The following is a 26,341-nucleotide window of genomic DNA, read 5'->3' as shown; positions in this document are numbered from 1 at the left end:
AACATACCTGGATCTCAAGGAAACAGAAGGACAAACCACAAAACAGAATCTCAAGCTACATCCATGAAGAACACTACACTGTTGTTGTTGTTAAATGCCATCGAGTCAGCTCTGACTCAAAGCTACCCTATATAGGGTTTCTGAAGAATAGCTGGTAGATTTGAACTGCCAACTTTGTGGTCAACAGTCCAGTGCTTATCCTACAGCACCACACCAGAAATCCTATATTAGTATCATCAAAATCAGCTGGTGCAAGCGTGGTTAACACCCTTAGCTTATATTAACTAAAAGGTTAGAGGTTTGAGTCCACCCAGAGGCAACTCAGGAGAAAGGATTAGCAATATACTTCCAAAAAAAAAAAAAAAAAACCAGCCACGGGCAGGGGAAGACAGAGTCCCCACTGAACAGCTGTCTAGATGGGTCTGGTGAAAAGAGATGGGGATAAGATTCTTATGATTCAATAGTGAGTAGTTGTTATCATGACGAATTACTACTGTCCCAACTGTAAGAGTAGAAGTTTTGTAACATAAAGGGGGGAGTAGTTAATTTTATAGTCCAGAAACAGAGGACCCTAGGACCATCAAGGGAGAAGAACACAAATGGAATGTGGGACCCTATCCAGAGAAGTAGCGACACCAGAGATGGAGGAAGAGATGGGGACATGGAGAGAAGGGACCAGTTGAGGACTCTAGATTCATGTAAACAGAGTGACTGAGTGTTGGCAGCCAGGAGGCAGGCTTGCAGAATGTGCCCTTTGGTTATTTAAATTATTATATATTCTCGTGTGTTTTTGTGTACATCCTCCCACCCTCCCCCACCAAAAAAAAAACAACAACACAGAGGGAATGGAAACTAATACTGTGGAATGTTGATTCACAGAGGAGATTGTAATCATTGCAATGAAACAATGATGTAAAGTTGATGTTCTCCCATGTAAACCATCACTCAGTTCACAATTAAAAGAAAATTTTAAAAACCAGCCACAGAAAACCCTGTGGAGCACAGTTCTACTCTGACACACGTGGGGGGTTGCCGTAAGTCGGCATTAACTCAAAGACAACAGTTATCAAAACGATGAGTTGAAAACTTAACGGCCATGGAAAAGGCATAACCAGGAGAGTGTTAACTGAAAGTTACCAAAACAATATCATCTAATTTTATTGAAAGAAAAATGTGTATGAGAAGAAAGATGGAAAAACAATATTCATGGTGGTCAGTCATGTCTAGATACTGAAAATTATGGGTGCTTTTATTTCCTCTTGGAGAGTGTATCTCTATTTCTGCAATTTTCTTCAATGAAGATTTAATTCATTTGAAATAGAAAATTTGAAACAAATTTTTGTTTTCTATTAACAGAAGTCCTGGTGTACCGCTGCAGATTAATGTGATGGACTGCAAAGCTGGAGGTTCAAGCTCACCAGCCACTCCTTGGTAACCCTATACAGCAGGATCGCTATGAGTTGGAAACGACTTGATGGAACTTAACAACAACAACAACAATTAACAAAGAAAGAAAGGAGATGGCCTCATGTTAGAGACCCAAAACACCATGGAGACTGGAAAGAAGGTTCAAAAACAAGGACAGTGTGGCCATGTGGACTTCTGTGAAACCCTGTGGTGATGAGTTCCCCCTCCCAGAAAGGAACCCTGCTCCCCAAAGATGGCACCTGCCTGGCAAGTTTCTTTCCAGGAGGTTCTACATGGATTCGGATCCACCCAATAAGGTCTCAGTATGTCTCCTTTGAGGTCTGTCTCAAAAAGTTAACTGTCCTGGGCAGCTTCAATGACAAATGTATTCCAAATTATAGTAAGTGTATAACTCGTAGGTCTGCCCCTCTTCCTAGTCCCAGTAGACTGTAGGTTATAAGAAAGCAGAGGTATGTCTGTCCTGTTGAAAACTGTGCCCCAGCACCCAAGATTGTTGTTGTTGTCAAGTGCCGTGAGTCGATTCCAACCCATAGAGACCCAGTATAGGGTTTCCAAGGAGCAGCTGGTGAGCCTGAACCGCTGACCTTGCAGTTCAAACAGTTTTGCAGTCCGGCGCATAAACCCACAGCTCCACACCAGGACTCCAGCACCCAAGATAGAGCCTGGCAAAGATTATGACTCAATAAGTACTTGCTGAATAAATGAACAAACAAAATAACTATTGATGCAAATGAGTGGGTGAACAAGTGAATTCTAATCTAGAACAATGCGGATGGCCAGACTTGCCCTAAGGGCAGAGGTTACCCAGCAGCCTCCCCTGCAGCGGGATACAAGGTGCCTCCAGTATCCTTCATTCAGCCTTACAATTGTGAGCTATAACCATACCTGGCCATCAAGCCTTAGACCTGCTCCCCACATTGCCTAGTAGTGAGTGGCCACAGGGAGCGCCGCATATGTAGGTTGGTTGGGAGGAGAAAAACACTATTATCCAGGCTACTGTAGAGTAATCCAGGCCAGAAAATGTCCCAAACTACCCACCTGGCTTTTCTCTAGAACCTAAGCTCCTGGACAACACGGTTTCCTTCCCAAGACAGTGGTGTCTATGGGGTCGGAGGTTCCACAAGTATCTGCAGTGCTTCAGCTGTGTGTATGCCCAGTGGCTCCTCTCAGCTCTACTAGTTTCTCTGCATTGTGACCGGTCCAAGGCCCCAGCTATTCCAATTCTTAAGAATCTCCCTCTTATTAAGGAACCCAATTAGCCCCACTGACCTCCACTCTCTGCAGCTCTCTGAGCAGCCGGGCGTTAAATCGCAGATCCAAGAGTGGAAATTGACTTTGTGTCGACAGTGGCCGAGGATGCTGACACCATTAGATGGAGAGTCATCGAAGAAACCCCCCCCCACACACACACACACCTTGTCAGCACGGCCCTCGGGGCTACTCTGCATTCCAGAAGGCCTCAGTTCTGCAACTAGCAAAGGCCTTGTGGATTTTACTCATCTCAAATAAATACTGTAGCTCAGTGAGGGTCTAAAATGCATTTATCCACTCACCTCACTCGAGCTGGTAGGACGGTTCCCTCAGGCAGGGCCCGCTCTGATTAATAACCAAGCGCTCACACACACACTGAGCTCCTCACACAGCCTCCCTTTGGTCCCCTTTTTCACAAGTAGTGTGTGCATTTTGTGAAGCATGAGAAAGCTTGCTGGCTTCAGGGCTTTGCTTTCACTGTTCCGGCTGCCTGAAATACCTTTTTTCCCCAAAAGTAATGCTTCCTTTTTGATTTTGTAGGCCTCAGAACTCATCCCATCTCAGAGAGGCCTTCTGGACCACCCTTCTTAATGTAGCCAACTACCCTATACATACAGGTGGCCATGAGTCAGAACCAACTCAACGGCATTTAACAACAACCCATTATCACAGGTCCTTGTTTGATGTACTCCCTACGTGGGGCTAAAGACTAGCTGAAGTCAACTGGTTTGTTTTTTGTTTACCAGTAGAGAGGGCTGGTTTGGTTCATTGCTGTATTATCCTCCCTGACTGGGAACACAGGGCGAGCCCACAGGAAATGGGCATTACATAGGGTTGTATGAACGGGAAAAGTTCCGTTGGCAGAACAGTTACTAACCAGGGAGACCACAGGCTAGGAGCCAGATCCAGCTGCAACCAGGTAAGCCAGGTAAGGCCCTGCCCCTTGGGGAGGTGGGGTTTGGAAGGAGGAAGGCAGGCTAAGTCCAGTTTCCTGAGGTTACTCAGGACCATCTCATCATGGAGACCTGTAGTTGGCAGGGGCCCCTCAGAAAGTGTCTGAAAACTTCTAGGCAATCCATACCAGGACCTGGCTCTGGACAGAACCCAAGGCTGCTATGCTCCTGTTGCCATAACAACAACAAGAGGAAAAGAAGACCTCTGCCACCTAGACCAGTGCCTGCACCTAATAAGCATCGTAGTTAAGTATTTTTAATAGCTTATTTATTTACTGAGTGCCTCCTACGTGGTAAGCACTTGGTATACAAAGTCCGCAGATTCCTCAATTCAAATCAACACTGTATGGCAAGAATTCCTATTACCTCAAAGAGGTGAAATCATATTTCAAGGTCACACATCTGCAGGGGAAGGCAGAGAAAGGCTTTGAACCCAGGTGTCAGATACTATGTATGCTCCAAAGCCAAGCAGTAACATCATTGTTATGCTATGTATCAAGCACCCATCATGTTTCAAGATGGACAGGGCTCGGAGCACCATGGTCTCAGCTAACCCTACGAGCTCCAAGAAAAGGCAATCGTGGCCCCAAATGCTTAAGTCAACTACCTGGTCTACAATCTGTAGCTAACAGCGGGCAGAATAGGGATTCCAACTTGGACATCCGGTCTTAGAATTTCCGAGGAAAGGAAAAGCTGATGTGGAAGTTGAGACAATTTACTGCGAAAATCAGGATGCTTCCCCACAAACTGCCCATTGCCCACAGCTCCTTCAAAGAGACTCAAGTCTCTCCAGGCAGGTCCATTCTTTTTTTTAGGCTTTACTTCCTCCATCTGCTTAACCAGATGTCCCAGCTCTAAAGCTTGAGGAATCTAAAATCTTCTTGCTCATTTGAAACCCAGTAAATATTAACGCAGCATTATGTTTCAGCAGCTTTTCTACAGTTCATAAAACACTTTCATGTTGATGAGCTCATTCATCCAACAACCCCACTGTTTAACATCCTCACCTTCCATAGTGGGAAGCAGTGATTTAGTCAAGCTCACACAGGAGGTAGGTGGCAGAGCCAGGATCTGGGTCCCTGCCCCCTAGCCCAATGGGTTTCCTCCTCCAACCTGGCTACCAGTGGAAAGGTGGAGCCTGCGAAGGTCCTGGGGTCACGTGAGGAAATGTGGGGGAGACAAGCATATCCATGCAAATCAGGAAGAACCAACAACCCAATATGAAACGCAAGTGACTCTTCACCAGGAGAGAAAAAATGCAAATTAAAACACCAGATTGACAAAGATCAAAATGTTTAATGACATGCTCTGTTGGTAAAGGGGTGAGCATTTTTCATTCATCCATTTCTGTAGGACCACAACCTGATACAATTTCATGAAGAAGGTGGAAATATTCATCAAATTTCAAACACACACATCATTTGACTCAGCATTTCCACTCCACTGTGTTTATCTTATGTATATACTCAAATGTGTGCAAAATGGCACGTGTATAAAAATACTCTTTGCAGACTAGTAGCGGCATTAATTAGGAATAACAAAACGTCCAACAGGACTGGTAAACTATGATCCTGCCAAAAAATGAAAGCAGTCTTTAAATACTCATCTTTAAGATATAAGTGGAAGCCAGCACAATGAATTTTGCTATGATTTGTGCAAGACATGGGGGGAGTAAGTTATTGTTGTTAATTACAGTCAAGTTGATTTCAATTTACGGTAATTTCATGTGTCAGAGTACAACTGCTCCATAGGATTTTCAAGACTGTGACCTTCGGGAAGCAGATCACTAGGCTTGTCTTCCGCAGCACCTATGGGTGGGTTCAAACCAACAATCTTTGGGCCAGTAGTCAAGCACTTAAACATGGGTGTCATTCAATAGGTGCAGGAAATTAGGCTATGTATGAGTGTAGGCTGGTATCCATATGGTTTATCTCTGGAAGAGTGCATTAGAATATGAAAAGTTCTGGGTAGAGGCTCACAGGAAAAGTAGAAACAATGAACTCTTGTAACTCTTGTAATTTTTTTAAACTAGGGTAACCTACTACATTCCCAAAATAAATATTAAAGCAAGTCCAGTGTCTTTTCCCCCACTAAAATCATGTGGTATGTTGAAACCAGTATGAAAATTAACTTGTTAGGCAGCTGGATCTTCCCAAGGCTGCTCCGTGTGACCCCCACCAACCTCTTTCCCTTGGGTCTGCTCCAGCTGCGGCCTGAATCAAAAGGTAAGATCAGTTAACACTTCAAACAGCCAGGCTGAGTAACATTCTAAATCAGGAAGCCTGGGTCTAAATACCTTCTCTATCCTGCTCTGTACTTATTAACAAAAGTATATAGAGACAGATGCGGTACCCAGTGTATGAGCTAAAGCTCAGCCCTGGGGGGTGATTAAATCCTAGAGTGGGACAACATACTGGACCACAAGGTCATTTGAACTGCAAGGTCAGCAGTTCAAACTCACCAGCCACTCCTTGGAAACCCTATACACGGTCTCTATGGTAGCATAGTGGTTATGAATCAGGCTGTGAACCGCAAGGTCAGCAGTTCAAAACTACCAGCGGTTCCACGGGAGAAAGATGAGGCATTCTGCTCCCGTAAAGATTTACAGCCTCGGAAACCCTGTGCAGGGTCGCTATGAGTCGGAACCAACTCCACGGTACTTAACAATAACAATGAGTCGGAAATAACTCAATGGCGCTTAACAACAACACCATGCCATCATGGAGGTGATTAACTATTGTCTCAAGCTGGCTCTGAATTAAAGCAGGCAGCTATAGCAGAAGCTGTGGTGGGCACAGGCTGAAGACGTAGTTATATTGCCTCATATCTGTTTATAACTCTTCAACTGGTAATTAGTGTCCAAACCCACTATATGTGCATTGTCACAGTAATGAAAGGAGGAGACAAGGCTAAAAAGAGGTCCTGTGATGGGCAGTACTGAGGCCTTCTCCAGTCTATATTCTCTCCCTCTGGAGTTCACAGACAGAAATCTGCCCATACAAGATGCTGAGAGGCAGGAAAAGTATGCCCAAGGCATGGCTGGAGCTGGAACCTACTATATATATATATATATATTTAAAAGCAGTGCTTTGGGGATGGTTACAGAGTCCTGGTGGAGCTACGGGTTAAGCATAGGGTTGCTAACTGCAAACGGTTGATGGTTCAAATCCACCATCTGCTCCTTGGGAGGGAGGAAGATGAGGCAGTCTGCTCCTGTAAAGACTTACGGTCTCAGAAAACCTAAGTTAGAGCAATCTACTCCGTCCCATCATGCCACGGAGTCGGAATCATCTTAATGGAAGTGGCTAATTCTGGGTGCTGAGATTTAAGGGGGGGGGTTAATTTTTTAATTTTGGCTATCTGGATTCTCTCACCTCTCAATAAATTAACACCTGTCACTTTTGTAACAAGAAGAAGAAAAAAAGAACCATTTACATAGAAACAAAATTAAAACAAAACAAACAATTACATATTCCATTGAAAGTTTTTTAAACACACCAAACTGTTAAGAGCGTTTTTCACTGGGGTTGGGGGAGCTATGAGGGCACAGTTGACCTCAATTCCTCTGACAGGTTAGTCTCCAGCACTTGAAAGTTATTAAATATTATACATATATATGTTGTTGTTGCGAGGTGCTGTCAAGACGGCTCCAACTCATAGGTGACCCTGTATAGGGTGTTTCTGAGGATGAAAATCTTTATAAGAGAAGAAAATCTCATCTTTCTCCCACACAGTGGCTGGTGGGTTTGAACTGCCAACCTTGGGTTCAGCAATCCAACAACTCATCCTACAGAAACAGCAGTACTCCCATTTATACATACATACATACATACATACATACACACACACACACACAAATGGAAAATGAAAAGGAGATTTAAGGCCATGACTTAAACCTCCACAACACTTTGAGGTTAATGGTGAGTTATGAAGCAATTTCACAAAGGTCTGAGTTAGCGCAAATATAAAGTTTTTAATGGTTTCATTTTAGAGTTCTTAGCTTTTTTTTTGTTCAACAAAATCACATTTACATTGACTTGTTCTTCAGAGCTCAATGCAGAGCTTTTCCCTGGATGTAGGCAAGCCTTGCAGGCTTGCTTATCCAGGCACCAATGTGCACATGGCTCTGCCCATCAGTTCCTGTCACCTAATCCACCTGGCTGCAAAATCCGGCAGCTGCTACAGGTCAGAGGGAGTTGGGTGGCCCTGGTGTTAAATTGCCTATTGACCACATGGTACAATAAGTGTGGTCGCTCTTTTTCCACTTGATGTGAGCTTTCTTTAAATACTTATAGACCTCGTGGCTGAGCCAGCAGTGGCTCTGTAAGCAAATCTGTATGTGAAAGACACCAGGGGCCAGGGCCCAAGTTTGGCCGTTTTGAGCTTCAAACAGAATCCACAGCCAAGTCCACAGAACCCCCAGTGTAGCTGAGAATTTGCTGACACCTTCTCTCCCATGTTAAAATATTTTTTCAGCTAAAATGGGGAGAAGAAGAGCTAACAGGCAATTCAATAGATTGAAAAACGATTTGTGATAGATAAAATAGAGTGTGGGGGAAAAAGGGAAGAAATCATTTTAGATATAATCTATCAGAAGGGGATTTTTAATAACTCGCTCCTTAAAAAAAAAAAAAATCTAGCCTGCAGTTCCTGATTTTCACCCAATCTTTCCACCCCCAGGGAATGACTTATCCAAATGTTCCGTGATTCACTGAAGAGGGGTGGTGGAAATCGGGGATTCTCTATCCTGGAGTTCCTCCTCCGCCTTCTCCTCCTTTCAAACCCACTCTTTTAAGACACATGATGCCATAACAAATTTCTTCCAACTTGCAGTTCAAAGAGAAGTCAGCATCTGTCACCCAGGGAAAGGGACACAGCCTGGGGAGTTAAGAACTTACAAACTGACTTTGTCCCTCGGGTGTAGGGAAATCAATTCACTCATCTGAGATGTGACTGTCTCCTTCCTAGTTTCCATCTGTCTCCAGTAATGAACCTGCTCTGCTCCCTCTCTATCAACTACCTGGTGGTTCTGCCCCAAACAGAACTTACAACAACAAGAGACCTACCCTGAGACCAGAAGAACTAGATGGTCCCTGCTACCAAGACTGACCCTTCTTAGCAGGATCACAGTAATTGGACCCTGACAGAATGGGAGAAAAATGTGGTACAGAACCTCAAATACCTAAAAACATAGAAACAAAAAAGCAGACCTACTGATTGGTTGAGATTGGATGACTCCTCGAGACTATTACCCTGAGAGACTCTTCAAACCAAGAATCAAAATGAATCCTTGAGGTCACCTTAAGAACTGTGCTCCTTTTACAAAAATCACCTAGATGACACCAAATGATCAACAACTTCTTTAAAACAAAGATGAGAACGATGCTTTTAAAACAAAGATGAGAAAGCTAGGGCAACTAGATAAATGGAAATGGAACCATCAGAACAAAAATATTAAGAATAGTATGAAGAATGTAACCTATGCCACTGAGCCACTGATACAGAAATCATTGAACGGGACCCTAAACTGCTGTGTAAACCTTCACTGAAGACACAATGAAATATTATTTATTAAGAGGGAAAAAAAAACCAAAAGGGCCCCCATGATTCTTAATTCCAGGTTTGTGACCCCCTAAAACAGCTCCACTATGCACAGATAATGAGTCACAGGGCAGCAGAAATGGGTGACAGAAGGAAACTCAAGCCCAAAGAGGAGGTGAGACTTGTCCAAAGTTGCCCAGCTGAGATGGACAGGCAGGACCTGAACCCAGTACTCCCTACAAACTCCTAAAAGCATTTTTCTCACTGGAGATGATATTCTAATCTCTCGGAGAGCTGCAAAATTCTCTAAACAAGATAGTTTCTTCCCTGACTCTTAAAGAAGGTCCCTGGGTGGCGCAAATGGTTTGAACTCATATGGTAACTAAAAGGATGATAGTTTGAACTCACCCAGCGGTACCATGGAAGAAAAGACTTGGTGATCTGCTTTCATTAAGACTGCAGCCAAGAAAGCTCTATGGAGCAGTTAGTTCTACTCTGTAACACAGAGGGTCTCACAGAGAGTCAGAATCAACTCAACAGCACAAGACAGTAACAAGAACAATCAATGGAAGCTACACTTTTTTTTTTTTAAGAGTCCCACAGTTGCAATTGTTGCAAAATCACACAATGGAAGAATGTTGCAACTCTAAAATAACTGGGGATCATTGCTCAAAGAATTTAAAATAATCCCAGGAACTCAGTCTGGACAAGGCAGATGTATGAATGACTGAGGGCACCTTTGGAAAGCCACCTCTTCTCTAGATGGCTGGTAGTGGTTCTGTGCCATCAAATCAGCTCCAAGTCATAGTGACCGTGTATAGGGTTTCTGAGGCTATAAATATTTACAGGAGCAGAAAGCCTCATCTTTCTCTCCATGGAGCAGCTGGTGGACTTGAACTGCTGACCTTGATGTTAGCAGTCCAACATATATAACGAACTATGCCACCAGGGCTCCCTTCTCTATGAGGGGGCTTCAAAAAGTTCTTGGAAAAATGGAATGAAAAGAGAATGGAATTTTTCCACAAACATTTTGAAATCCCCTCAGTGCTTTGCTTGGGAGTCTTTGTGAGTCGTGGTGTGGCACTGTCGGATAAGCACTTGACCACAAGGTCATTTGAACCATAAGGTCGGCAGTTCAAGCTCACCAGCTGCTCCTCAGAAACCCTATATAGGGTCACTATGAGCCAGAACCGACTCGACGGCACTTCACAACAACAATGGGCTTCAGTGTGGTGGGGTTGGAGAGGCCACCGACATGGGGTATCACAAGTCCTGCCTTCCTGTTGTGTTCCTGCATCAGTTACCTTGCCAGGCAAGTCATTTCAAAGTCCTTGGGCCTCAGGTTCTTCATCTGTAAAATGGGAATGAAAATCTTCATGGGTCTGTGAATTACAGATCTGAAAGTACTCTGTGAATTTCAATGACATATTCAAAGAAGTAACAATAGTAGAGTCCCGGGGTGGTGAAAACGTCATTGCTGTTATTGTTAAGTGCCACTGAGTCAGTTCTGACCCATAGCGACCCTGTATAGGGTTTTCAAGGAGTGGCTGCTGGGTTTGTGGTTCAAACTGACCTTGCAAGTCCAATGCATTATCCTGAAGCGCCACACCAGGACTCAGAAGCAAATAGTTAAAGGCTGCTAACTGAAAGTTTGGAGATCTAAGTCCACCTAGAAGTTAGACCAGGAAATCTAAAAAAATCAGCTATTGAAAAAACCCTATGGATTAACAGCAAAAAAACAAACAACTCAATCGAAATGGGTAAAGGCCTTGAAAAGGCGTTTCACCAAAGAAGACATTCATATGAGAACTAGACGTTTGGGAGAGTCATTAGGGATGTGCAAATTAAAATCACAACGAGATACCATTTCATGGTGGAAAGTAATGATTGCTCTTTTATGTCTTTCTTGTCATGGTCTTGCAACTCCCACCAAGTGATAAGGTTGGGTTGTTGTTAAGTGCCATTGAGTTGGTTCTAACTCATAGCAACCCTGTATAGGGTTTACGTCCTGGTGTGACACCATAGGTTGGTTTGAACCACAAGGTCGACGGTTCAAACTCACCAGCTCCTCCTCGGAAACCCTATACAGGGTCACTGTGATTTGGACCTGACTTGACGGCACTTAACAACAGCAACAAACCTTTACAGGAGCAAAAGTCCTCATCTTTCTCCTGTGGAGCAGCTGGTAGACTCAAACAACCGAACCTGAGGTTAGCAGTACAGTGCTTATCCTACAAAACTATAGCCCAGCGCTAATGATTGGGTTGTTGACTATGCAAATAAGGCACTTGTCGTTTAGTTAAGGGTATTGGACAGCTTGCTAACAATGCAAATAGGTCTACAGAACCCTATGGGAGTGGGAGTATACAAATAAGTTGTGCAGGACCCTAATGAAAAGATTGCTTTACAAGAGAGCCAGCCCCAGACTAGAAGGGGTTTGGGGGTTCACAACATTCCAAGAAAGAACAAGAGCCAGGAATGGAGCATGTTCTTTGGATCCAGGATCCCTGCACTGAGACAGAGAGAGAGTATAACATTAGAGACATCAAGGGACAGTAAGAAGCAGCAGAAAAATACCGTTTACAGAAGAGGCAGTAGAACCGGGAGACTGTCAAGTCGATGACACAGGGGGCTTCCTGGCCTATGGAGCCAAGAAAGCTGAGTACCTTTGGGCAGGAATGCTTTGCTGTCAGAATGGGGCTTCTCTGGGTACTTCTTAGCTAAGGAGTTTTGTAATTGTCCAAGCAAGACATTGGTTGAGAAGTTGTCCTTACTGAAGAACTACATCCTGAGTTGTTTCTGAACCTATGACTTCCCTACTAACCACCATAATCATGAATATTGCCTGTGAGTTCTGTGTGGCCATTGCACTGAGTTAGGGAACTCAGCAGAGAAGGAGAGAGTGCCAGGTAAGGGATAGTGGTGCCAGAATTGGTAAAAAAGTCAGAGGAGATGGTATGCCTGACATCTGCCTTATAGGAATCGGCCTTGGGCTACTGATCTTGATTCTCCTTCCGCCTTATAGGTCAGACACTGCCACTGCCATGCTATTTTTACAGATGGCTACGCTCCTCGGAAACCCTATACAGGATTGCTATGAGTCGGAACTGACTCCACGGCACTTAACAACAACAATAAGATTATAAAAACAAACAACAACAACAAAAAGGAAACAACAGATGTTGGCAAGAATATGGGAAATTGGAACTCTTACCCATTGCTGGTGGGGATGCAATATGGTATAGCGGTTGAGGAAACCAGCATGGCAGTTCCTCAAAAAATATATAAATAGATCTATGACATGACCCAGAAATTCCACTACAAGGTACACACCCAAAAGACTTGAAAGCAGAGACTCAAACAGTATCTTGGACACCAATGTACACTGCAACACTTTTCATAATAGCCAAAAGGTGGTAACAACCTAAATGCCCATCAGTTAAGCCCCCACTTCCCTGTCACTCTCATCCTTGGTAACCACTAATAACCTTTGTCCTCTACATGTTTATCTTTTCTTTTCATAAGTTGTTGTTGTTAAGTGCCATGGAACCGGTTCTGACTCACAGCAACCCTGCAGAGGGTTTCCAAGGAACGACTGGTGGGTTTGAACTGCCAGCCTTGTGGTTAGCAGTCCAGTGCTTATCCTACAGTGCCAAATAAGGTCATACAATATTGGTCCTTTTGTGATTGACTCATTTTACTGGGCCCAGCTACCATTACTGAATATTTTGAGCAAAATTCTACAAAAGACTCCTGGTTTAAAAGGGGGAAAATGCACAGAATAGAATTTCAAATTCTCAAGGACTCCAGATCTTCTGGAACCATAAAGATTGTGTGAATCCCTAAAACTACTGCCCTAAGATTATCTTTAAACCTCAAACCTAAAATACAAGGTGATTTCAAAAATTTCAGGGAAAAATTCCATTATCTCTTTTTTTTTTTAAATGTTTTATTATGAGTTATGTGATAGTTTACATGGGAGAACATTAGCTTTACATTCATCCTATCATATATTGTTTCATGCATCTTCAACCAACCAAGGGCATACCCTGCAAGCCTGCCCACCACCCCCGGTCATCAGCACACAGCCCCTCTCCCTCTCTGGGTCTAGAGTCCCCAGCTGCTCCATCTCTCCACATCATCGTCCCTGCCTCCATGTCTGGCATCATTGTTTCTCTGGGTAGGGTCACACTCTCCGTTCTTCTCCCTTGATGGTCCCAGGGACCTCTGCTCCTGGACTACAAAGTCAATCACTCCCCTCCATTTACTATAAAACATCTACCTTTACATTTCCAACCCTGACAATCAGTCCTGATAACAATTATTCACTATTGTATCACAAGAGTCCTATCCCCATCTCCTTTCATCAGCCCCACCTAGACAGACTGGATACTTACTACTCAGTGGAGATTCTACCTTCCTCCATGCCCTCTGGATCTAGGCTCCTTCTTGAAAGCTTGTAAGCCAGTCACTTCTTGCCTTTGTAGTCCCCCTCCATTATCCTTTAATTCCATTTTTTCCAAGAATTTTTTGAAGTGCCCTCATATCCGCTGAAGTCTTCTTAAAACTAAACAACAGTTTAGCTAACCTAGTAAAAAATGTCTGCCTTGAGCATTATGCTCTTTTAAGATAATGGGATCTAATTAACAACAGCAAGTTGAAAGATTAGACAGGAAACTTAGGAGGCAGTGAGTTTATGTTAATGGGAGAGGAACAATTTATAAAAGAAGGATGAGAACGATTGCCCAGTTTGGAAAATAGAATGAATGTTACTAAATGATACATGTAGAGACCGTGGAAATGGTGTGTGTTTTGCTGTGTCTAATCTCAATAAAGTCGATACAATTATATATATCAAAAAGAAAAAGAAAACCCTGTGGAGCACAGGTCTATTCTGACACACCTGGGATCATCATGAGTCAGAATCGACTTAATGGGACCTGGTTAGTTTAAACAGAGTACTCCTATTATGACAATAATAATCACTATTGTAATTAACCATATTGAGGGCTTCCTCTATAAAGTAACTAATCTTCTCCCTCTCAATGGAGTACATGGTGATTGCACGGAGGCTTAGTCTGGCCCCCACCATGATGAGAGATCCCTGCTTTACTGGACAAGGGACTTCTGCGGTGACTGCAGATGAGAAGCTGTGTCTCAGATTTTGCGACAAGCCCTTGATGCCTCCCACTCCATGTCTAGGATCTGCGCATGAGCTGTTCAGACCACAAGGTCTCTCATACCAGCCTGCCTCAGAGCCTGGGGAAAACCTAGTCACTCTCCAAGTTCCCACACTCTGACACTATCCCAAGACCTCTCCACTGCCTCACTCAGTCTCGAAGGCTGGAAATCTTGCTGCTGCTACTCGTGCTTCCAGATACTTACTTAGTTCATCCTGCCTGTTCTTTGGCTTCATGAAGCATCCTCCTGCCAGCTCAAATCCTCCACTGGTCAGGACAGATCTCGTGCCTCCCACCTCATCAGGCTCTATTCATTCACCAACCACAGGATCAGCTGGTCTCTGCCTGGGACACCCTTCCCCACTTTGTTTGCCTGTATATCCCTAAAGACCTTTTTTCTGCTACACAACAAGCCTTGATATGCCCTTGTACATGACCAACCTCCAAGACCACCTGCACATCAGTTCTTCCCCAGCGAAGAGCAGGGCTTGTTCCCACACAGCAGAGAAGAGATGGCCAACGATATGCCATGGCTCTGGAATTTATGGGGTCCACCAGTTTCTTTCTGGTGTGGCGCTGTGGGTTAATGCGCCAGACTGCAAAGCCATTTGAACTACAAGGTCGGCAGTTCAAGCTCACCAGCTGCTCCTTGGAATCCCTATAGAGGGTCTCTATGGGTTGGAACGGACTCAACAAGCACTTAACAACAACAACCAGTTTCTTCCAGCAACCCTGTGGTGAAATCAACCATACACTTCTAAGTACTATTGTTATTAATAATAAATACCAAAACCCAGAAACTGCACTGAGCTCTTTCAGACTTCCCATCTTTTCAATCACTCAATGAGATGAATATTGTTACCCCTATTTTACAGGTGAAGAAACATGCAACATGCCCTAAATCACACAGCTGCTAACTGACAGATTCAGACACTGACCTTAACCACCTCTCTAATTGCCTCCTACTAACTCCTACTAGGAGTCTGGTGTGGTGCTGTGGGTTAATGCGCCAGACTGCAAAGCCATTTGAACTGCAAGGTCGGTGGTTCAAGCTCACCAGCTGCTCCTCGGAAACCCTATTCAAGGTTGCTATGAGTTAGAATCGACTTGATGGCACTTAACAACAACAGCTCCTACTAAGGTGCACCTGACCCAAGCCATGGTATTTTCAATAACCTCATATGCATGTGAAAGCTGGATAGTGAATAAGGAAGACCATAGAATAATTGATGCTTTTGAGTTATGGTGTTGGAGGAGAATATTGAAAGTGCCTTGGGCTGCCAAAAGAACCAACAGATCTGTGTTGGAAGAAGTGCAGCCAGAGTGCTCCTTGGAGGCCAGGATGTCCAAACTTCGTCTCTCATACTTTAGACATATTGTCAGGAAGGACCAGTCGCTAGAGAAGGATATCATATGTGTTAAGGCGGAGGGTCAGAGAAAAAGAGGAAGACCTTCCTCACCACGAGATGGATTGGCAAAGTAGCAGCATCAATAGGCTCAAGTGTGGCAACAATTGTGAGGTTGGCCCAGGATCAGACTGTGTTTCATTCTGTTGTGCATAGGGTCACTATGAGTCGGTACCAACTTGATGACACCTAACAACAACAACCCTAAAAACCCAGGCCCTGGGCTGCATTAATCACCTAGAACTAGTCCCACCCCTGGCTGTCCTGAGCAAAGAGGCATGGGCTCTAAACCTGCCTCTTCCGTCATTTTTGTCTCTTGACCACCAATTCAGGCCAGCCTTGTTATTTTCCAGATCTGATTGACTGAATTGGGCCTGTTCTGGTCCTAGGTATAGGGACCTCTGGCAAAGCCTCCACCCAAGGTAGCACCATAGTCCTCTACGTTCATCTGATACTGAGGCCAACCACCCTCCTCATGAGATGGAGTTGCTGGCTCAGGGCCAGGTTGCCGCATTCCTGCTGGAGGCTAGTCTACAACGTGTAAGCCAGTAATCCTTCAGCCACTGGGACAAAGAGCAAGAGCTGGAGGAGGCTGAATTCAGGCCCAGGGCACTGCTAGCAGGTACCCAGCACCTACAGGACAGGTAGAAGCTGTTGCCCAACCCTGAGGAGAAAGTGGTGGGAGGTCACTGGAGCAAGGCGGCCTGACTTGTTGGGGCAGGGACCTGCTCACACTGGCCCACTGGGCCCCTGAGGGCCTCTGCATGGCCCACTATTCACCCTACCCCCTGATGAGTTCCTCATCTGCAGAATGAGGTGAATATAGTATTTGTTTCCTGGGGCTGTTGAGAAGATTAAATGAACTCAGTACACTGGCCAGTGCATATTAAGGGCTTGGTGGATTCATTCATTCATTCACTCAAGCATTCAGAGTGCCAAATATATGCCAGGTGCTGGACTCTGTCCTGGGGTTACAGTGGTAACCAGACAGGCAACGTGCAGTCCTTGTGGAACTTTTACTCCTAGAGGGCAACAGGTACCAAGTAATCAGCAAATACCTGGGACTAGTCCATGCCCTAAGGAAAACAGAAGAGGCCGCTGGGACAGAAAGTGGGCAGAGCAGGCAGGTCAGAGGTCTCTCTGAGGAAGTAACATCTGAACAGCCCTGAGGAGGTAAGGAAGCAGCAAACCGCACTCATGCCAGCGGAAGGCCTTGAGACAGAGACTACTTCTATAATCATTTGAACCACACCCTGTCCACTCTACAGGTACAACTCATAAAGCTGGGAGGGTAGTGAACTGGACATCAGGAGAAGTGGGTTCTAGTTGCATTGTTGCTGTTAAGTGCCATCAAGTCAGTTCTGACTCAGAGCGACCCTGAATAGGGTTTCTGAGGAGCGACGGGTGGTTTTGCACTGCTGACCTTTGTGGTTAGCAGTGACACAAGAACTCTCGTCCCATTGTTAACCCTAAATTGCTGTATGACCTGAGACTTTGAGCAGTACCCGCTGGTATTTATGGATCCTGGTACAGGAAACGATCACTGGTCTGAGGGTCTTTAGGTGACTTATATTCTCTTAGCCACCCTCCTTTCTCTTCCAGCCCATCCAGTTTGAGATCATTGATTCTTAAGATAATTGTGAGTGGGTATCTGGTTGTGAGTTAAAGATGACAGACACAAAGAGAAGGATTTGAAAGCTTATTAGCAGTAGAGGCCTATCCAGTCACTGTCGGCCTCCATTTCTGTAAAATGAGACTATAATTCTTCTCTCTAGACAGATAGGGAAGTGGTCTTGCTTTATACAGTCACTATACAGGGACTCTCTCACTGCTCCTGGATCACTTCTATATTCTTCTCCTGGGGGCAGGGGGGTGGGCATGAGGACAGAGAGCTGAGCGAATGAACAGGAGTTACAGAAGATCAGACACTACAGATATTATCTGATTTGCTCAGACCAAAGCAAGGGTACCATCGCATGGCGTTGTACAAGTATAGAAGCTTAAGGGTCTACAGTCAAAGATTATGAGGAGCCCTGGTAGCATAGTGGATTATGAGCTGGGCTGTTAACCATAGGTCAGCAGTTCAGATTTACCAGTCACTCCTCAGGAGAAAAAGGAGGCTTTCTACTCCTATAAATATTGGTTGTTGTTGTTGAGTGCTGTTGAGTCGATTCTGACTCATAGCGACCCTGTGTAGGTTTACAGCCTCAGAAGTCCTATCAAGGGTCACTATGAGTTGGAACCAACTTGACAACAAACAACCAACACCACCACCTCAAAGATTATGAGTCAATAGGTCTGGGAGATAGATTATTATTACTGTATTTTTCTGACTAAGCAATGGAATCTGCTGTGAAATATGAAAAGTTGTTAATGTTGTTGTTAGGTGCCATTGAGTCGGTACCGACCCATAGCGACCTTATGCACAGCAGAACGAAACACTGCCCGATCCTGGGCCAACCTCACTATTGTTGCCATGCTTGAGTCCATCAATGCTGCCACTTGGCCAATCCATCTTGTTGGGGGTCTTCCTCTTCTACTCTGACCCTCCACCTTACCAAACATGATGTCCTTCTCCAGCGACTTGTCCCTCCTGACAATATGTCCAAAGTATGAGAGACGAAGTTTGGTTATCTTGGCCTCTACAGAGCACTCTGGCTGCACTTCTTCCAAAATAGATCTATTGGTTCTTTTGGCAGCCCATGGCACTTTCAATATTCTCCTCCAACACCATAACTCAAAGGCATCAATTCTTCTACGGTCTTCCTTATTCATTGTCCAGCTTTCACACACATATGAGGTTACTAAAAATACCGTGGCTTGGGTCAGGCGCACCTTAGTCCTCAAGCTGACATCTTTGTTAACGTTAAGGGGCATCAAGTTGAATTCAACTCATAACGACCCCATGTGACAGCATACAGCTAGCTGCCTTACAGGGTTTTCTAGGTTGCCTTTCTCCTACAGAGCTACTAGTGGATTTGAACCATCAATCTTTTAGTTAGTAGGCAAGAACTTAACCATTGTGCCACCAGGACTCCTTAATTGAAAGGTAGGTTCTAACTAAAGCACAGGGCAATTGTAAATCTCTTGCTATCACTGAGCTAATAAATAATGAAGCTGAGATTAGAACCAGACAATTTAACTCTAAAGCCCAAACTCTCATTAATCACTAAATGACACTGTTTCTTAAGGTCAAACAACCTTTGCCTAACACCCAACCACCTACTTCCATTACCCATGCAGGCTTGGAAACACAAAAGACAATACCTAACACGGCAGACTGCATTCACTTTCAGAGGAAGACATTTATGTCTACACTCTATGGATCTGACATTAACGGAGGACGATGTGAACCATGATGAGGGAAGTTTGCAGAAAACTTTGAATGCCAGACATTATTCCAGAATGGTAGTATCAAAATGTACTTCAGAGGGGAAATACAGCAATGAAGACATGGGCTGAGTTTGGCCATGCTCCATTGACACCTGTTGACCTTGAGATGAGAGACAAGGAAGGACTGGCTAGTCTGAAATTTAAGGAGACGCGTGAACTCCTGAACCCAGGGACACTGACCTAGCTACTAGAGCTGAGAGTGAAGCGGCCAATTGGTCTGAAGGAGGCATGTGAGAACTCCCAGACTTGCAGATAGTACCCATTAGGCCTAGCTTGGATGGCTAGTTGACCAAGACTTGACCAGATGAAGATAAAGAAGTTTGATAACGTGAGCAAAGTAAACTGCTACAGTTTCATGAACTGGACCTTTGCTTATAGAGGCAGTTGCTCATAATTCCAACCAAAATAGGATTCCTCATATCAAGGATCAAGCTTGTCTCTTTAGTACATTGGGTTGATAAGGGAAGGCAACTTAGATGTTGGCTATCAAAATTGGGGGCTATAAATGCATGAAATGACTGGCTTACAAGCTTCCGTAAGTGTGCTTAGTGTCAGAATGAGGAGGGTTTAAGGTAGAATCCCCACTGAATAGTTTTCCTCTTGTCCAGATGGGTTTTTATGATTCAGCTGTCGGTAACTGATATCAGGACTAACCGATTGTCACAACTGTAAATGTAGAAGATGTGTAACTAAAAGGGGGGAGTGGCTAATTCCCCATTTCACGAACAGAGGACCCTAGGACCATCAAGAGGGAAGAACATGAGTGTAGTATGGATCCTAGCCGTAAAAGCATAGACGGTGGCAGGGGTGATGGCATAGAGAGATAGAACAGCTGAGGACTCTAGGCCCATGGACTGAGAAAAGCTGTGTGCCTGCAGGTAGGCAGAAGGCTGACTTACAAAATGTGCCCTTTGGACATTTCAATGAATATGTATTTTTTGTTTTGTATGTGTAGACCACCCCCCCCAAAAAAAGGGGGGGGGGGACCGAGTTGGTAAATACTGTTGATCAATGGTACGAGGATGGGATTGTAATCACTGCAATGATACAACCTATGATTGGTTGAGTGCAAAACTGATAATTTGCCCTGTAAACCTTCACTCAATTCACAATTAAAAACAAAACGTACTTCACATTCCTTTGTTTCTCAAGCAGCAAACACTGAACAGAGTACATTGTCTTCAGGGATGGTATGCTGTCTTTAGGACCAGCTAGCACTGTACTTTCATACAGCTGAGGTGTGTCAGGCCTCCTTGACCTTTCACTGAATGGCCCGGAGTACACCTATGTGCCTCTGGGCAACCCTCACTCCCCACTCCCATCCCACACATCTAACAGACCTGATTGGCTGCGTCTAATAGCGTAGGGGTTACAAATCGGGCTGCTAACCTCAGCGTCAGCAGTTTGAAACTACCAGCTGTTCCATGGGAGAAAGAGGAGGCTTTCTGCTCCCGTAAAGATTTATAGCTTCGGAAACCCTGTACAGATTTGCTACGTGTCCGAACCCACTCCACAGCGTATAACAATAACAACAACAGTGCCATATGGCCTTGGGCATGAGGACCAAGTGTATAAGAATTGTATGCAAACTAAGGGCAAATTGGCTCTAAGCAGGAAGGGTGAGGGATGATCATACATGGAATGGTCTGAGTCCTGGGAACCAAAAAGCAACAAGGCATGCAGTTAATTCTATCGGGTTGGAGGCTGTGGTCATCACTGGTCCCAGAATCCTCCTTTGCTGCTTCACCTTTCTGAATTCCTTTCTCTCCTGAGTAGAGGCCACCCTGCCCATTCCCTCTGGGCAATGACATGTGGCCTATGAAAGGTGCTGCTTTCAATCCATTTGGGAGATGTGGATTCATTCAAGCAGACACCCATCTCCAGGCACCAAGACCCCTGAGACTCAGCCTCTTTCCAGTTGGGCCACAGCAGTTCCCTGTAATAGCTGGATTCCTAACAGTAGTTTCACATTGCACAAGACCTGCCCACTGGAGCTGTGTGTGCTGACAGGGGGCTCTGGCAGCTCCAGAAAGTTTGCCTTTGATTCCTTTGTGTGCAAGCCTTATCATAGAGACAAGGGCAGTGGGGGTTCCAGAGAGGGACTGGTACAAAACCCCCGTATCTCTCTCACCCATACACCCTAGTGCAGGTCCAAGCACAGAGAAGGAGCCTCTGAGCTGATCTGAGGGTTGAAGTGTAAACTCTTTTTCAGACCCGGGCAAGGTGAAATGGTAGGTGACTTTTCTGGAGGGTCAAACGTCATCTGTTCACTCATTCAGTCATTCAACAACTATTTACTGGGAGAAGACAGAGTCCTGGTGTGGAGCTGTGGGTTAATACGCTGCACTACAAGGTCAATTTGAACCACAAGGTCAATGGTTCAAGCTCACCAGTTGCTCCTCAGAAATCCTATACAGTATCACTAAGAGTTAGAACCGACTCAACAGCACTTAACAATAACAACACAGTGACCAGGTAAGGCACTGGGGGATTCCATGGTGAACTAGCTTGACAGCCCAGCCGTCCTCAGGAAGCCAGGTCTTGACAGGTAGAGAACAGTAAAATGTAAACCAAGGTTATGACAGACGGGAATTTGAGTTCTGAATTTAAGGCTTTGGGTAGGGGGACAGAGACAAAACCTGGCACATGGTAGGTAGGTCCTGAATAAATGGGTGTCCTTCCTAAACCAAATCCTCCTCTGCATCCCATCTGAGTCTGTCTGTGCCCCTTTTTGCTCTGTATCTTCTCTCCCATTAGTCCTGCCAGCATCCCACTCAATTCCACTGACTATCCTGGTTGCAGCCAAGGGAGGGCCCATCACTGCCTCTTCCTCCCTGCCACTCATCACTCTCTGTAGCAATCTTTTTCATGTGCTCAGCCAGATGAGCTGCCTTGCATATGCTTTTAAATTTGGGAACAGTTGAGTTCAAATCGCAGCACTGTCACCTCACAGCTGGGTGACTTAGGGCACGCTACTGAACTTTTCTTAGCCTTGGTTTTCTTGACTATCATCTCACCAACCTAAACATGCCACCTAAGGGTCTTGGTTGGCTTCAGTGACTGACACATACCAAGTCATCAGAAATGTGAAATCTTTTGAATGATCACTGTTAATAATACTAATAATCAAAACTTTTGCTGATGTCTCACTGCCTGCAGGAAAAAGTCCAAACTCTTCAACAGGACATGCAAAGATCTCCCCTTTAGCCACTCTTCCTTGCCTGTTTTGTTTTGGAGGTATCTGGAGTACAGATACAAACTCACAGGATGACAGAGCACTGAAGACAGGACACACAAGGCTTTGGTAACCGGCTGCGGGACCATAGAGCATAAAGGGGCCACTTTTAAAAAGGGGGAGTGTCAGGGGAGCCAGCACTCAAGCTTGGCCTACAAGGATACAACTGGAGATGGGGAGAGTGGAAAAGAGGGGTAGGGTCCAGATGGTTGCTTGGAATAGGAAGGACCTCCAGAGCCACACCAACACCATGATCAAGAGCACAAACTCCAGGACTGGCCTCTATTTACCCAGCTGTAAAATGGGGAACTACCTAATGGGGTTGCTGAGATTAAATGAAATTGCACAAGTGCAGAATTTCACTTAGGACCTAGCAGAGTAATTGCGTGAAAAGCTTAGCATTGTTGTATCGCCAAGAACGTTACAGGATATGACAGCATATAAAGCTAACCGGAAAGCATCGAACACCAATGTCCATGCTAATAAGATGTTGTTCAGCTCCGCAGCAGCGGGTCAGTGAGACATGATCACACAGTATTTGATAGATGGGTGAATAGGCAGGCATTTGAGGCCTGGAATACCATACCCAAGAGTCTGTTTCTGCCGGTCATGCATGGTGGGTCTGCAGATGTTTTCAACTGGGGTTGCTGTGGTCACTGATGGCTAGCAGCACAGAGTCCAGGTCACCCTAACTGCAAAGACCAGGGCAGGGCTCTCCCCAGGGTCCTGGGTACCACACTTCCCCACGACAAGCCTGAGACTAGAAATAAAGGTGCGAGCAGCCACGTTGCCAAGGCTGTTTGCCATGGCAACATCAGGGAGCCACTCGTGGGCCGGCTGCTGCAACGGCTCTGGGCCTGGCTTCTACCATCTCCTTGCTCTCCCTCTGCTAAATGACTGTGTTCTGCCAGGCAATCACAAGCAAAAAAACGGCTGCAGAGCTGCCGGGGAGCATCCATCTCAGCCAGGCAGGGCTCGCCCGGCTGAGTTCCCAGACAGTGGGCCCCAGACAGTGGAGTCCCTACCCTGCAAAGGCAGTCCTGGCCAAACAGACAGCATCATGGGGTCTTGTCCTACCTCTGCAGAGCGACCTGAAGGCATCCCCTGGTTTGCTCCCAGCCTGTTTTTCACTTCAACATGAGGGCATTGAACAAGATGGTCTCTAAGGCACTCACTCCCTGAAAGCTCTTAGGTATTTTGTTTTACAACATTGACATCATTATGGTGGGTCCCATTTATTTAGCACTTACTATATGTCAGGGAGTCCTGGTGTGGCGCTGTGGGTTAATGCGCCAGACTGCAAAGCCATTTGAATTGCAAGGTCGGCGGTTCAAGCTCACCAGCTACTCCTCAGAAACCCTATACAGGGTCACTATGGGTCGGAAATCAACTCGATGGCACTTCACAACAACAACTATATATCAGGCAATTCTACAAGCATTATTTATCCTCACAGGTATTCCAAGAAAAGCATACTATTATTAACCCCAATTTTGCTTATGAAGTAACTGAGGTCAGAGTGGTTAAGATATTTGCTCAAGGTTACACAACTAGTAAGTGGTTGCTGTTGTTGTTAAGTGCTGTAGAGTCGGTTCTGACTCACAGCATGCCTGTATAGGGTTTCCGAAGAGCAACTGGTGTTTAAACTGTCAACCTTACTGATAGAATCCTGATTCAAACCCTAGACAATTAAACTCTTAAGTCGCAAAGGAAAAATAAATAAATAGATACCTCACGGTGTAGACAGAATTCAGGGTCCAGAATTCAAGTGGGCTACAGAAGACTGAGCATTTCTAAACACTTGACAGGCCTCATCCTGACCTCAACAACACTCTTAAATTATGTACTACTTAGGACTCCTGGTGTGGTGCTTTGGATCAGCACTAGACTACTAACCACAAGGTGGGCAGTTCAAATCTACCATCTGTTTCTTGGGAGAAAGATTAAATTTTCTGTTTCCATAAAAATTTTACAACCTCGGAAACCCTATATAGGGTTATCATGAGTCAAAATTAACTCGATGGCAGTGGGTACTCAGTCTCTTCACAAAAGCACACTGAAAAATAATGTGTGTGGGTGGCTGGAAACAAGAGTAGTCATGAGGGGACAGGAGTTGAAGCTGGGTGAGGGGACATGGGAATTGGCTATACTATTCTTGCTTGTTGTTGTTGTTAGGTGCCATCAAGTGGGTACCAACTCATAGCGACCCTAAATACAACAGAACAAAACACTGCCCGGTCCTGGGCCAACCTCACAATTGTTGCCATGCTTGAGCCCATTGATGCTGCCACTTTGCCAAACTGTTCTTGCTACTGTCTGCTTTTATATATGTTTAACATTTACACATATATATGTTTAAAACACTAAGTTCTTTTCAGAGAAACCTGACACCTAAACTATGGAGGTTCTGAATACATTAAGATGGTGGGGACAACAATGGGGAGAGGATTCTGACTTTTAAATACTATTGAAAATTGAAATTTCTCCCAACAACTGTATGAAGCTACTTCTGTTTTCTATTTTGTAAGTGACAAAACTAAACCACAGAGAGGTCGGTTGAGCTGCTCAAGGTCCCACAGCTAATAAGTGACTAACCCAGAATTGGAACCCCAGCATGTGAGTAGCTCCTCTCATGTCAGGCATGGGTGGGCCTTTGGAGAGGAAATACTGAGGCACAGAAAGAGAAGTGGTTAGCCCTTCTGACCCCTTCTCAGGGGCAGAAACACTGAAGACATCCAAATGAGAAACAGTGTCTGCCCTGTAGAGGCTGACTGTTGTCGTTGTTGTTAAGTGCCGTCAAATCGGTTCCGATCCATAGCAACCCTGTACAGGGTTTCCAAAGAGCAGCTCGTGGGTTTGAACCACCCAGCCCAATGCTGATCCTATAGCGCCACACCAGGATAGTCTAGCATATTCATTTACTTAATGAGGATTTACTGAGTGTCTATTGTGTCCTAGGAACTGATCGATTCCCTCTAGAAAAAGCTGAATGAAAGACAAATACTCTTGCCTTTAAGGAGTTTAACATTCTGGAATGATTTCCAAAGCATAACAATGTGACCTCTATCAGGAAAGGCGTATCTATTATTTGGTGCTTATTAGATGCCAGGCATTGTGTTAGGTGCTTTCAGTCTATCCTGTCATTTGGTTTTTTATTGACTCTTCACAACAATCTCCTCAGGGAAGTACTAGTCACCACGTCACACCTGCGGACACAGAAACTCAGAGACCACATGTGGCCAGCAAAGGTCTCTTGGACAGCAAACCTCAGAGCCAGGATTCAAACCTACTCCAAAGTCTAAGAGCTGTGATGGCAGGTGAGAGAGAAGGCATCACCAAATCACCGGCAGGCAAACTGGGTCTTGGGGCTGAGTAATGGAAATGATGGAAGGGGAGACAGAGGCGACAGAAAAAGAGTAGCATGAGCCTGCGCTTCTAGAAGGACCATCCGTGGCATATTCTGGGGTGGCCAGGACCCCAAAGGAAAAGCAGACAATTCAGGACAAAGGCAGGGGTACCAGAGGATCCTTAAACACCAGGTTACAGTTTGGGCTTTAATACCAAAGTACTGAGGAGCCCTGGGAGATGTATGTACCCAGAGAGTGGCATTAGACATATACTTTGTTGTTGTTAAGTGCTGTCGAGTCGATTCCGACCCATAGCGACCCTGTACAGGGTTTCCGAGGCTGTAAATCTTTACGGGAGCAGAAAGCCTCATCTTTCTCCCATGGAACAGCTTGTAGTTTCGAACTGCCAACCTTGAGGTTCGCAGCCCGATCCGTAACCACTACGCTACCAGAGCTCCTTAGTCATTCAATATTTCAGGTTTCCATTTTGCAGTTGGTTGAGAATATAATAGGAAGTTACATTGCTTCAAATTAGGAATTCCCTCAGAACTTCATTCAGACCTTATGGTCTTCTTGACCATCAATGCTTTCTTGAATCACTTTCCAG

The 26,341-nt window shown here is 44.9% G+C and overlaps 1 protein-coding gene across 2 annotated transcripts in view; it reads right to left on the bottom strand.

Moving 5' to 3' along the window:
* Positions 1-26,341, bottom strand: part of PPARGC1B (peroxisome proliferator-activated receptor gamma, coactivator 1 beta) — a 137,432-nt gene that overhangs the window by 104,920 nt on the left and 6,171 nt on the right. The gene's annotated exons all lie outside the window — the stretch shown is intronic.

Source organism: Chrysochloris asiatica, unplaced genomic scaffold (assembly GCF_000296735.1).
Source record: "Chrysochloris asiatica unplaced genomic scaffold, ChrAsi1.0 scaffold00057, whole genome shotgun sequence".
Taxonomy (NCBI): Eukaryota; Metazoa; Chordata; class Mammalia; order Afrosoricida; family Chrysochloridae; genus Chrysochloris; species Chrysochloris asiatica.
This window is presented reverse-complemented; position numbering and strand designations above follow the sequence as displayed.